Genomic DNA, 14038 nt, shown 5'->3' with positions numbered 1-14038 from the left:
TTGCTGCAGCGCTCTTCCCTGCTGAAGCTTCAAAGCATTTTTCCCCAGACGTCGGAGTCGCGGCTCTTTGTGGCGCGAGTTATTTGTCAGAGGGTTTGGAGAGTGGCTTGTTTGACTCTGTTCTCCAGAAAAGGCCCGTGCGGGACGGCTCGTGAGCGTCTTAAGTTACAGGCCCGAGCGGGAGTATTACAACCTGATGACTGACAGGAAAAATGAGGAGCTCTCTCTTTTTCACAGACAAAAAAACACCAATAAGACGCGGAGGGAAACAACAGATTAGACCGCTGATCTCAATCTGTGCTCCTTTGGTTATTGGGAAATAATAGCTCTGAAAAGGAAGTCGTTTAAAAAAAAGAGCCTTTAATCAATTCTCCTTTGACGAGCGCAGCATGAAAGCGCGCTCTGAGCGTTTTGGTGTGTTGGAGGGGGAAGTGAAGGAGAGATGAGCTCTAATTTGTGTTATCATGGTGTCCAGGCATCTCCACAGCAAGCCTTGCTGCCATGTGTGAGTATAAATGGATCCGTGTCGGTAAAATCCCATCGCCAAAATGACCACCAACTCCAAATGAAACGCTACTCCCTTTTTAAAAGGTCCCATTCAAAACTCTGTGGGTTTTTTTTTTTTTTTAAGGCACATAAGGTAGCAATTTTCCTCATATACGCCGTTGCCCAATAACTGTCGGGGTAGCTAAGAGCGTGTCGGGGTGAATGAGGTTTTTTTCTCTACGTGTTAAACTGAAAATCTGTTAGGCCTCAAATCCGGATGCTCGTTTTTACCTTTTAGTTTCTTTTTTTTAGTTCAGTCTGAGCGAGGACTGACTTTCATCATCCCAAAGCTCACAGAAATCTGTTTAAAGTTCAAGAGAGGAGGAACCCTTTAATTTAAACCCTGAAATGAAGTCATTCATTCCCCGCTTAACTGCACTCTGACCCAAGGTTAGGTAAACATGTGTCCTTTGCATTACTGTCGGGGAGGCCCCGCCCCCTTTCTCCTCTCTGATGTCAACTCCCACCATCCTGTCATGCTTTCGTGAGGGGAAGGTAGGCGAGTAATGGAGGTTTTTGGAGAAAGTTAGCAGAGGACAGATCCCAATATGCAAAGTCCATCAGATCTGTTGGCAGAACCGGCTGGAATGTGAGGAATCCCGCTGGGCCGGGTCTGGGACAGGGGTGTCAAACTCAGTCGCACAATCCAAAACACACCTTAGTTCACGGGCCGAGCAGGAGAAACATTTATGGAACACTCAAAAACCAAATGTTTAAAACTTTAAAAAAGTAACTTTCTTACATAATCATGAACTAGATATGTAGCATTACCTGTAATAATGCTAGTGTGAATGCTGTAATTTAAAGTAGGCCGCTGAAGATGCTAGCCAGCTAAGTGTTAGCTAAAAACCAAATTAGCCAAAAAGCTAAAAAAAAAGCCTAGGTTAGCCAAAACAGCTAGCATGTAGCTGAAAAAATAGCTAAACTCCAAAATAGTCAAAGAAACTTTTTAAAAGCCTAAATTAGCAAAAGTTGCTAGCATGTACCTGAAATATTAGCTGATTTCCAAAATAGCCTAAGAACTAAAGGAAGCCTCAATTAGCCAAAACAGCTAGCATGTAGCTTAAATATTAGCTAAATTCCCAAATAAAAATCCAGTCTAAAAATCTCAGTAAATTCCAAAATATTCCAAAAAGCTAAAAGAATACAAATTTTTTAAAATTTTAAAACTGTAGCTTTTTAACATAATTCTGAATAATAAAAGACAGGAATATTATTCCAGAATAAATCAACTTAAACCTTAAATTACTTTAAATATTTTACTCTCTGTAAAAATATATTTTGTTAAAATTATACAAGTTAGAAATGAGCTCAAGATAACATCGGATCATTAATAACAATAAAATTAAATCACCTGGAGGGCCGGATCCGGCCCCCGGGCCTTGACTTTGGCACTTTAGGAGGTCCAAACCCCACTTCACTCCTAGATTCCAGAGGATGGATCTGCTGGTCCAAATATGATCCTTTTCCATAAAAGCAAATGTTTGATCACATCCAGCGGCTCTAACGCGGCGCTCCAGCTCTGGCGTGAAGACGAATTTGTCGTCTGGATGTCACTAATGTGACACTAATTGGTTCTTAGTCTGTCAGAGGACACGGAGCAGAAGAGACGGAGAGGCTGAAGATGAGGAGAAATTGGGGGAGAGAGTACCAGGTGCTGACGGAGGACAGTAATGACTGCCAGTGGAATGTCTACACCCATAATCCTCTCTGTCACCGCTGACAGATCCTCTTGACCTCTGAACTTCTGATGTAAGGAGGGAAAAAAGGAAGTCCCAACTTAATAGAGTGGTTGACTCTTGCTTCGGAGTGGACGCAGCTTTTGACCTCCTGCTGTTTTGGACGCGCACTCTGATTGTTGCTCCGATCAAGTGTGCGCTCCAACACAAAGGTGAAAGGTCAAGACTCCAGATGATCCTCGCCGCTCCTCACTGAACCCTAATTGCCCCAGAATTACATCTGCAGGGCTGGCAGTGGATCTGTGTGGCGCTCTGAGATGTTTGTCAGCGTGAGGTCCCGGCCTGAAGACGCGGGCCAAAGCTGTCCAAAGTTTGTCATCTGTTCCCTCTCCCTTGTCATCGTTCTTATCTGATCAGAGTGAAGGGAAACCGACGTGGAGAGGGCCGTACGGGTTGTTTTGGACCTATCGGACACTCCTCATGCCCAAGTCCAACTGACCTTGTAGGTTTATCCAGATGAAAAATGGTCAAACTGCAGGAAGTAACAAAGAACTCTCAGTGAACCCAAACAGAGAAAATGTGCAGATTTGTCTACGGGTGTGCTGCGGGCGACAGGTCGTAGTGAACACTTATACAACACGTAGGAGGACGTACGAGCACTTACGTATCACGTACACACCCAGACATGTAGTATTCTCTAGGTCAGGGGTGTCAAACTCAATCGCACAGGGGGCCACAATCCACAATGCTAGTGTGAATGCGGTAAGCCGAGTTTGGCCACTGAAGATGCTGAAATTGAAAGCTAAAAATGCTGAAGCTGAAACCTGAAAACACTGGAGCTTGTAGCCAGCTATGATTTCAGAAAACAAAAAACAAAAAAACAGCTAGCATGTAGCTGAAATATTAGTCAAACTCCAAATTAGCCAAAAATCTTAAAATGCCAAATTAGTCCAAAAAGCTAGCAGAATGCAATGTTTCAAAACTTACATAACATAATTATGAATAATAAAAATGCAGGAATATTATTCCAGAATAAATCAAGTTAAACTTTAAATAACTTTCAATATTATTCTCTCTATAAAAATGTATTTTGAGTTTGAAAAGGGTGCAAGATAATTAGTAATTATAAAATGAAAACAATAAATTAATGAAAAGTTACAGTTTTAAGATTTTAAAAATGAGCATTCTGCTAGCTTTTGGGACTATTTTGGCATTTACTGAGATTTTTAAGCTGTTTTGGTTAATTTTGCCTATTTTAATCATTTTTTTTAGCTATTTTGAAATTAAAGTTTAGCTAATTTTTACAGCTACATGCTAGCTGTTATGGCTAACCTAAGTTTTTTATTTATTTATTTTAGTTTTTTAGACTAATTTGGCATTTAGCTAGTATTTTAGTTGGCTATCAGCCTCAGCGTTTTTAGCTATCAATTTCAGCATCTTCAACTGACAAATTCAGCTTTCAGCATTCACACTACCATTATTACAGGTAATGCTATATATATTTAGTTCATAATTATGTTAAAAAGTTACATTTTCAAAGTTTTCAAAGTTTGACACTCCTTGTCTAAGACCACGGATGCTCAGTTTAGTTTAGCAACGAGCTATTGTTTATATTTTATGACCGACATTCTGTTTTAGTACAGTTACTGGTGTGAGGACAACTGTATTGTAATATTGGGCTACAGAAATAAACCTGAATTGAAGCTCCTCATTGGTGGAACACACTTGATCCAGGAAACCAGCAGGATGTCGGCATCTCGAGGCGTCGAGTTTGATACCCCTGGTGTGAATGGAGAGCTCTTGAGAAGAGGCGTGTTTGAGATCTCTTGCGCCTCGCCGGGATCGCCTGCAGCCGCCTGGATCGCCTGACCAGGCGGCTGCAGGCGGGAAGAGGCGCCTGAGACGAAGGTGAACAGCAGGACTGAACGAGAACAGGAAGTTGTGGTTATCCTTAACATTCCGTTGAATTTTAATATATCTTTGATGTACCTCCTTAGTATAAACGTTAATATTAAGCTTTTTATAATTATTTGTAACATCTGTCTCCGGACAACTGATGGAAAATAGGCGTTGGGTTAATTTAATGTGCACTATGCCAGAGAAATAAATGAAACCGAAATTAAAATGAACTTTTCAAGGCATCAATAACACAAATAAGCACAGATTATTTTAAGTTGTGCTTATTTTACATGAGTGATTCTCTACTTTCCACAAAGAGTTATAAAATTCACAGATTTCCTTCATTTAGCGCCAGTCATTTCTGATCAGCATCACGTCGCAGTGAAAGAACTACCAGGACACCGTTTCCCACAATGCATTGTTTTGTAGTCCTTAAGGCAGCTTAAAGCCAGATTTCCACCCACCACTCGCACCCGCCTCTTTCTCGCGATATTGTCATGATGATTGACATGTGACGTCAGAGTCAAAACTACCCAGCATGCACCGCGATCCAGGCGATCTGCGCAGCGCTGCGTCTCATGATCTCAAACACGGGTAAAGGGTGGGCCGAGTTTCTTTGCCTTAACGATCCCGCCTGTAGCTGAGTTTCTGATGAACTCCTGCAGAAATCATGTCATAGAAAACGACACACGTTTGGGATTTTGGTTAAAAACTGTATAATCACAGTTACAGGACCGCTGGGAACAGAAAAGGAGATCAGGTTTTTTTAAGAAGCGGGCGTGATAATGTGTATTCTTATTTATGTCATTTGAAATAACACAATCGGTCATGTGTGGTTAAATCTTTCATAAAACTATTGGATCTTTCACTCCTGCTTCCTGGTGGTAAAAGCATTCCAGCTTTTTCTTTAGCTCTCAAAGTGGTCCATCAGGTATGCTAATGGCCCAAACTGATGCTCAGGCCTCATCTGTGTGCGTGCACATCATCATTATGTTTTTTATCCCACTGTCTTCTTCCTCTTGACTCCGCTCCACCAACAATTCATTTGACAAACATGCAATCTCCACAGTCACAGACAGCCCCTCTAGTTAGAGCCGAGCGCAGTGTGAATTATGGTTCAGATGGAAACCTCTGAATTATGGCTGAGCTCTGCAGTGCCTCAGAGGAGGGCTCTCTGCAGCCAGAGAGACGTGCTGACAGGAGTCCTGGCTCTGCAGACTGCAGCAGAACCAGAACAACAAGAGGCTAACCCAAACTGGACCCAGAGAACACCAGCCCGGCCAGGTTCCGATGCTGCACCTCGCCGCGGAACAATAGGCGGTTAGCGCCGCGTAGCCTCGTATTGTTCGTCCAGCGTGTGCTGAAGCCAGCTCTGCGAACATAGGTTTGGAAAAGGCATTGCGGGCATTCCTGCCTAATTGTACATTTGTCCTCTTTCAAAGGGGAGAAGTGTTAGGCCAGATACAAAGAATCTTGGGATAGGCCGATAGCACCAGCATCCGTCCTTAGCCTCTGGAGGGCTATTTAAAGGTACAGTAGGCTGTATTTTCCACCGCACAGTGAGGCACCCACCCTTCCGCCTCGCTCCATATTGGAACCAGATGCTGCTTGATGCGAGGCCCCACTAATTTAAGTGGACATGGCAGATGGAAGCGACTCGCCCTGAATGCATACCACCCCCTGTTGGCTTTCATGTGATGAAAAATCTCTGCAACATGGCAGGGGAGGTCCTCTCGGTGACACACGCACCCAACTTGTTCACATAAATACAGGATGCACGCACTTTGTTATATGAACACGCTCTTGTCATTTCACTAACTTTTGTACACAACCACAGACTCTAACACAGCTCTCTCCAAGATAAGGTGGACTTTCTCGAATGGAGACGAAGGCGTTTATTCAAAAGCAGCAAAGCCACTCCTCCGTTCTGCTTTCACGTTTATTTAGAAAAACGATGTTATTGTTTTGTTGCACTTTTTACATTTAAATCATTCAATGGTGACAATTTCCCCCTAACTTTGCAGTATTTTCCATGTAGTTTACAGTAAGAGTTAATGTTAATTAATGCTTAATTAAGCAATAATTAACCTTTAAATAAAGTGTTAACAAGCACTTTAAATGCATTAAAGCATTAGTTAGCAGTTAACTGATCATCCAACTGTCCTTATGGGTGTATATGGGTCGTCTGTGAACAAAACATGGTCAAACCCGCATCGTAGAATGTTAGCGCACATTTTTATTCTATGCAGACGACGGGTCATTGTAACCAGGTAAGAGGGAAGCAGGTGAGACGCAGGTGTGTCTTAAAGATTTTTCATTTTTTCAGCTACCTCAAGTCCTGCAGACTGTCTAAGGTAGGAGTGTCAAACTCAACCACACAGGGGCCAAAATCCAAAAAAGACCTTAGGACGCAGACCGAACTGGAGAAACATTTATTGAACACTCTAAAACTACATTTTTGAATCATTAAATATTTAACTTTTTAACTTAATAATGAACTAGATATATAGCATTACCTGTGATAATGCTAGAGTGAATGCTGTAAGCTGAAATTGATAGCTGATAGCCAGCTAACATATTAGCCTAAAAAACGAATATATATATTTATATCACCACACGACAATCGTACCGTTTCATTTCTGCGATGTCTCTTAAGGTGGCCGTACGAACTACAAGTCTATGCTCCCTTAAGTGGTGTCCGCTCATCTCTACGACCTTCCATGGCCTCGGACGACCCAAACGCCCGCAGGATCATGTGACCAAAGATTTAATTAATGCAGGAAATGTCTTTCACATCCCTCACTGGCTACTGTGGAGTTCACTTTTATTTGCTTTTCTCATTCCAAACGTATTTAACTCCCATATTCCTACAAGTTTTTCTAAAATTGTAATTCTTCACACTTAACAATAAAGTGTCAATAAGCAATTCATCAATATTAATTATCGTTAATTAATGCTTATTAAGCCTTAAAGGAATCATTGGGTCAAAAACATGAATTAAAACCCTACTGCAAATATATTAGCTAACATGTAATGAACACACACATAATGCTTAACAAATGCATACGGCAGATTTTATTAATGTTATATAATGCTTCCTTAAGGTTGAATCATAAACAGTAATTAACTGTTAACTAATGCATCAAGTCTGTTAATTAAGGCTTAATTATACATCAACTAATATAAAGAAAGGAGACTTTTTTTGAAACGGTTTGTTTCAAACAATAATACAAAACAAAACACAACAGACATGAATATCTATACAAAGATAAATCAAACTCAGGATCATTGGTTGGAAAACGTTCACAACTGAATACATTATTTATTACTTTTGATCATAAATAATCATTTTACATGTAGTTCATGACACAATGAAGCTGTTAGATATCAAGACTCTCTGAAGGAGTTTAATAGATTACCAGGAAGTGAGGAAGCGAACTTATATAATCCCACTTCTGCTCTGCTTTACTTCACTTTTAATGTTTGATTTTCTTTACCTAAATATAATTATCATTTTTTTAGCTTCTAATTGGTTGTTTATGCTTCACTAATACAGATCAGGTCATTAAAATCAAAAGGTGGTTCAGGTAGAGAGACGTTGAGAACCTTCAACCATCAGCACTGTTATTTCATTTGGAGAGTTTGTCGTGTGCGTGACACTCCCGCTCTCTGCAGGACCTCCTTTGTCTGGAGACAACAGGTAGTTGACTGAATGGATGCAAGAATTATAGCCTGGAAGCGATCTGAAGCGTCGGGAGGTTGTGCAGCCAAAACCTCACTGATGGTGTGAAGAAAAGCTGAGCACAGCACTGCAGTGGTCCAAGTTAGCTTGGAAAGTTCAGAGAAATGTTTTTGTGTTTTCCATTTTCTATTTTAACGATTAATGCATTGAGAATATTGATCAGAATCATCCGTTTTGTTGTTGGATCTTCTTTATCTTTTTAGCTACAAGAATTCTGACCTGAAAATGTGTGAGTGATTATCTGAGATGTGTGAGAACAGTAGAAGCCTGTTTGGTGATCTGGATCCAATCGGATCAGATCTAAACCTCAAACTACAATGACTGTTTTCTGAATCTTTATGGAAAAAAAGGACCTTTTTTGTCAGTGATTTACTGTCTTTATCAAGAGGAAACAACCCTTCAGGAGTGAACTGAAGGACTGGGGGGTTAGAGGTTGCATTGTTATGGCGGGGCCGCCCCGTGGCTGTGATTAGGAGCCGTTTTCGCCGTCCCTTCTGCTGTTTTAGAGCTTATGTCACAGCTATGGCAGGAATGCTCGAGTGAAGAGGGCAGGATGGGGTTACGGCGAGGATGTAAACATCAACATTTTCCTCCTCAAGAGGATTTAGAGCCTCTTGAAGCTCCATCCTGAGCCCCGAAGGCACCTATGACCAGCCTAATCCCAAATCTCTGGGCCCAAAAGCGACCCCAAGTCAGTCGGGATTGGGAGATAAGTTGAGCCGCAAACCGAGCCGCAGCAGGACGGACAGAACACGGCTTTTGTGCTGACATCAGATAATACGATCACATTAAATCAGGTGTGTCAAACTCAATCGCACCAGGGGCCAAAATCCAAAACGCCCCTTAAGTCGCGGGCCGAACAGGATAAACATTAATTAAACTCTTTAAAACTACATTTTTAAAATATTATCTATATGCCAAATTAGCCTAAAAAGACAAACAAAAACATTAAAAATAACGCAGGTTAGCCAAAACAGGTAGCAGGTAGCTGAAGAAGATAGCTAAACTTCAAAATAGTCTGAAAAAAGTTAAAAAAGCTGAAGTTAGCTAAAATCGCTAGCATGTAGCGGAAATATTAGCTAAAGTCCAAAACAGCCGAAAAACTAATTTTAAAAAAGCCTAAGTTAGCCAAAGCAGCTAGCATTGAGCTGAAGAAGATAGCTAAACTTCAAAATAGCCTAAAAAATGAAAAAATCCTAAATTAGCCAAAATAGCTAGTATGTAGCTGAAACATTAGCTCCAAAACAGCCTGAAAACATAATTTAAAAGAAACTTGTTATTCAAAATAGCTAGCATGTAGCTGAAATGTTAGCTAAAGTCCAAAACAGCCAAAAAAATAATTTTAAAAAAGCCTAAGTTAGCCAAAGCAGCTAGCATTTAGCAGAAATATTAGCTAAACTCCAAAATAGCCTAAGCAATCTTAGTAAATGCAAAAATAGTCCAAAAAGCTAGAATGTCAATTTTTTTAAACTTTAAAATCATAACGTTTTAACATAATTAATAAAAATTCTAAATCCATGAATATTATTCCAGAATAAATCAATTTAAATCTTAAATAACTTTCAATATTTTACTCTCTATAAAAATATATTTAGTCAAAATTATACAAGTTAGAAATGAGAACAAGATAACATCGGATCATTAATAACAATAAAATAAAATGATCTGGAGGGCCGGATAGAATTACCCAGAGGGCCTGATCCGGCCCCCGGGCCTTGGCTTTGACACATGTGCATTAAGTGTTAAAGAAACAATAAAGTTTTTTTTTTTTTTTTTACCAAGTTTGCAATTATACTTAAAATCAGGGGAACGCCGTACAGACAACTGCGACAAAAAGAAGAAGGAAAAATAAGAATTTATTTTACCCTCTTCAAGCCCCTTTGAGATAAGCTGTAATTATGCAGATTTTAAGAATAAAATAAAAAAAGCGGACATTTTCTACCCATGATGACAAAGACAGTCCAGCGGGGAGCTGCAGGGCTGCAGCCCCATCTACTGTCAACCGACCCGACAGACATCCGTTTGACGACTCAACACGTGGATGCAGTTATGCTAACGCAGCGCGGCTGAAACTGCGCAGGTAATGAGCTGCTCCTGACGGAGTGAAACCGGCACAGCTGTGTCCGCGCAGGTGAAGGATGTCCCGCGCGTCCTGCCCATGAAAGGGGCCCTGTGTGGTCCCCGGTTTCTCTACATCACAACCAAAAAAAACACCACAAACGTCTGCAGATTGGAGAGCTGTCATCCGCCCGCCACTCGATATGCAAGAATCCTTTTTCTGTTTTGGTTTGGTGTGTTAAGAGCGTCCACAGCTGTGAGGAGAATGGGGCTCGCTTGTAATCCGCCGCGTAACCTGAGTTCCAGCGAGGTCAGAGGTCAGTTATTGAACTTGAATTACACTGGAAGAGGCCTCCTTCATCCCCGCCGCCCTGGGGGGTTGTGTTTGTTTTCCCTCCCAGTCTCTATTATTGACTTTTTCTTGGGAACTCTTCCCAAACCAGAAGTCTGCAACCTGGAGCTCCAGATCCACATGTGGCTCTTTTATCTCTCCATGGAGGCTCTTTGGACAAACATAGAATAAATCTGACCCAGACACGTCGACCGTAGAGTCAGCAGCTCCCCGCAACCAAAACTATCTAAAGAAAACAAATAAACAAAGCCCACAAACGAAGACTACCAAACCCAAACTAAAATAACTAAACCCAGCAGTGTAAGACTGCTGAGGACAAAGAGGGAAAAGACCAAAAAATACATAAATAAAAGAAAAATAAAATAGAATTTTTTTTATCTTTGTATGAAAACGTTCAGCTCGTTCAGGACATTACAGTTTGTATTTTTGGTTTTCATAAACTTGATAGTTTTTGAAATATTGAGCAAAATAATCCCCACAGGAAATGAATGAGAAAATCTTCAAATTTCAAAATTTTAAGTAGATTATCAACAAACCTTTAAATATTTTCATGTTTTCATCTTTTATTGTAATTTTCAAAAAAAATGAGTTTAGCTAATATTTTAGCAATATGGGAACATTTTTGGCTATTTCTTTATATACTGAGGTTTTTAGGCTAATTTAGACTTTAGCTTCTCTTTTAGCAACATGCTAACTTTTTAACTAACTTAGTTTAATGAGGAATTTCAGGCTATTTTAGAGTTTAGCTAGTGTTTTAGCAACAGCCTGTTTGCTAATATTGGCATCTACTGAGGTTTTTTTGGACTAATTTGTAGTTTAGCCAATGCTAATTTGTTATGTACCGAGTTTTTTTAGGGGGTAATTTAGAGTTTAGCTTCTATTTCAGCAACTGGTTAACTTTTTAACTAATTTAGTTTACTGAGGAATTTTAGGCTATTTTGGAGTTTAGCTGGTATTTAAGCTACAAGCTAACTTTTTTGGCTAATTTGTCATCTACTGAGGTTTTATGGGCTTATTTAGAATTTAGCTCATATTTAAGCAACAATATCTTTGCAAAATTGGCATGTTTATTAGGGATTTTTAAGGATTTTTACTACAATTTCCTTTTTTTTAGCAAATTTAAGATTTTGCTAAAAGCTTTTCAGTAAATCCCTTCAGCAATTAAAGTAAATTGGATAACCTATTTCAGCAAAAAGGTTTAGCATCTTCAGCTACTTTCAGCAAAAAGCGTTCACTCTAGCATTATCGCAGGTAAAGCAACTTTTCTAGTTTAATTTAGATGAGTTAAATGTATAAACTGATGTCTGAGGTTCACATAGATGATAAACTATGTACGTTTTTACATCCTGTTGACCTGAAGACGTCTTGTTTGATCAACTCTACCTCCAGAATGAACATATTTTATATGTAAAGCAAAACTTTGGTAAAAAAAAAAAAAGATTTTCTATGAGTTAAAAGCACATTTTATCTTGTACTGGACAACATTGGTTACTAGCTGTCCAGAGCTACACTGAGATTATCCTGTTTTGTCTTTTATTTTGAAAATTAATTATTTGAGCTTCTGTCAAACGTTAAATTAATCACATTTTAAGAGATGCTAGGTTCTTTTTTATATTTTTTCTTTTGTTTGTGCCAAAAATAGACATAATTCGTATTTATTATTAAAAAAAGCAGGTCATAATCCACATTTCTTGAAGGCTAAAGTCAGACTATGCGGCTCCTTCTAGGTTTTGATCAGTAGAAATCGATTCCAAATGGCTGTTTTACTGTTAAAGGTTGCCGACCCCGTCCTAAACGAGGATGTCACCACAGCTGCTGCAAAGCTTCAGGTGCGAGTGACGCTAAAAACAACTCACACATGGAAAGGAAGGAGCGCTTTTCTTTGACCTCCACCACAAACCGGGGGCCTCCTTCTGCAAGCTGTTAGCTTTTTAAGATATCCTTTTTCATGGCACATGTTCTGCGTTATGCTAGAGTTTCCACTGAATGGACAATGAGCTGGTTTCTAAGGTGATGCCGCGGCGCCCCCTGTTGGCCAACCAGAGCAGTTCTGGACTTGAAAGCCTCGGAGCGGCTTTGGTCTTTTTATAGGCTAAACCACATTCCTGGAGTCTTTGAAGAATTTGTGTTCTCTAAGTAGTAGCTAGCACTGCCAGCGCTTAAGCACTATTTTATGAGTGTGAGTGCTGCTGGAGCCTCTTTGAAGTGCTCCCATTTAGCATCCCGAGTCCATGGCTTTGTAATGCACAAGTAAATAAACTGCAGCGGCTAAATGAGCAGGCGAGCTGAACCATTGTTTTCTCGGCGCTCTCCGCTTGCATCATGTTTCTCTTTGTAGTTAGTGGATGGCTTTCTTCTGCAGTTTCAGGAGCAGCTTCGTCCATGTTGGAGCGTGAAAGTGTCGGTCAGAAGGATGCTGCAGCTACTCTCCTCTGAGAACTGGTCACTGGTTCACAGAAAACTGGATTTCTTCACCTCTAACGAGTCGTTTCTTTCCTCCATCGGCAGTTGTTGACAGAAACCCGGTTTAGTCATCACAGTGAAACACAAACCTCTGAGTTTGATCCAGAACGGATCAATCAAATCATAACTGGGTTCTGCAGCTGCTGCTGACCCAAAAGTCACGATGAAGCTTGGATTTGATCAGGAAAATGCTGAAGGTCTATCAGAGGTCAAAGTTCAGCCCCCCAAAATAATGATTTGATGTCAGATTGATGAGGAGCAAAATTCAGATGTTCAGTTTAGAATCTCAGTCCAAGACAATAAATGATTTTATTTAATTTTATTTTATTTGAACGTATTTAATTTGATTGTATTTAATGTTATGTGCTATAAAAATGAAATAAATAAAATAAACTAATTTAATTGAATTATTGTTTCAACTTAATTTAAATTAGTTTAGTTCAGTAAACGTTTAGTTTAGCTCAGTGTAGCTTAGCTTAATTTTTTTATTACATTTTATTTTATTTCAACATAATTCATTTCATTTGATTTAATTGAATTCATTTTTATATTTAATTTAATTTAGTTTACGTTAGTTTAGTTTAGTTTGGCTTAGCTTTATTTTAAAGTACATTTTATTTTATTTACACTTGTTTAATTTCATTAGATTTTTTTATTTTAATTACTGTTTTATTTAATTTAATTGTTGTTTTATTTATTTTTTTCTTTCATTTAGCTTAGTTTAGTTTTTATTAAGCGTAATTTTATTTTATTTTATTGTAATTAATTTAGTTTAGCTTAGCTTAGCCTAGTTTAATTTAATTAAATTTTTTTATTTGATGTGATGTAATTTTGAATTTTTTAAGACTTTTTTTAATCAATTAATTTTTTTTAATTTAGTTTAGTTTAGCCTATTTTAATTTTATTTTCATTAAATTCAATTAAATGTAATTTATTTAATTAAGTTCAGTTTAACTTAGCTTAGTTTAATAATTTTGAACTTTAAATTTAATTTCCTATTTTATTTAGTTAAGTTTATTTTAATTGAATTTGTTTTATTTTAACCTAATTTAATTTGGTTTAGTAGATAGTCCTTTATTCGTCCCACGGTGGGGAAATTGCAGTGCAATTTTAGTGCAATTTTATTTTATTGTATTTTATTGTATTTCCAGGTTACATCAAAGTCTCACTTCGATCATCTTTTGATCAATTTTCAAAGTAGCAGTTGTTTTTTAACTATAATTATGCAATTTTAAGCCAAAAGAAAAAAAAACAGTTTTTCCAAAGTAGCAGGAGTTCATTAGAAATTCACCTCTTGGT

This window comes from Oryzias melastigma, linkage group LG24 (genome assembly GCF_002922805.2).
Source record: "Oryzias melastigma strain HK-1 linkage group LG24, ASM292280v2, whole genome shotgun sequence".
NCBI classification, from domain to species: Eukaryota; Metazoa; Chordata; class Actinopteri; order Beloniformes; family Adrianichthyidae; genus Oryzias; species Oryzias melastigma.
The sequence above is the reverse complement of the archived record's forward strand: the minus strand, read 5'-3'. Positions refer to the sequence as shown.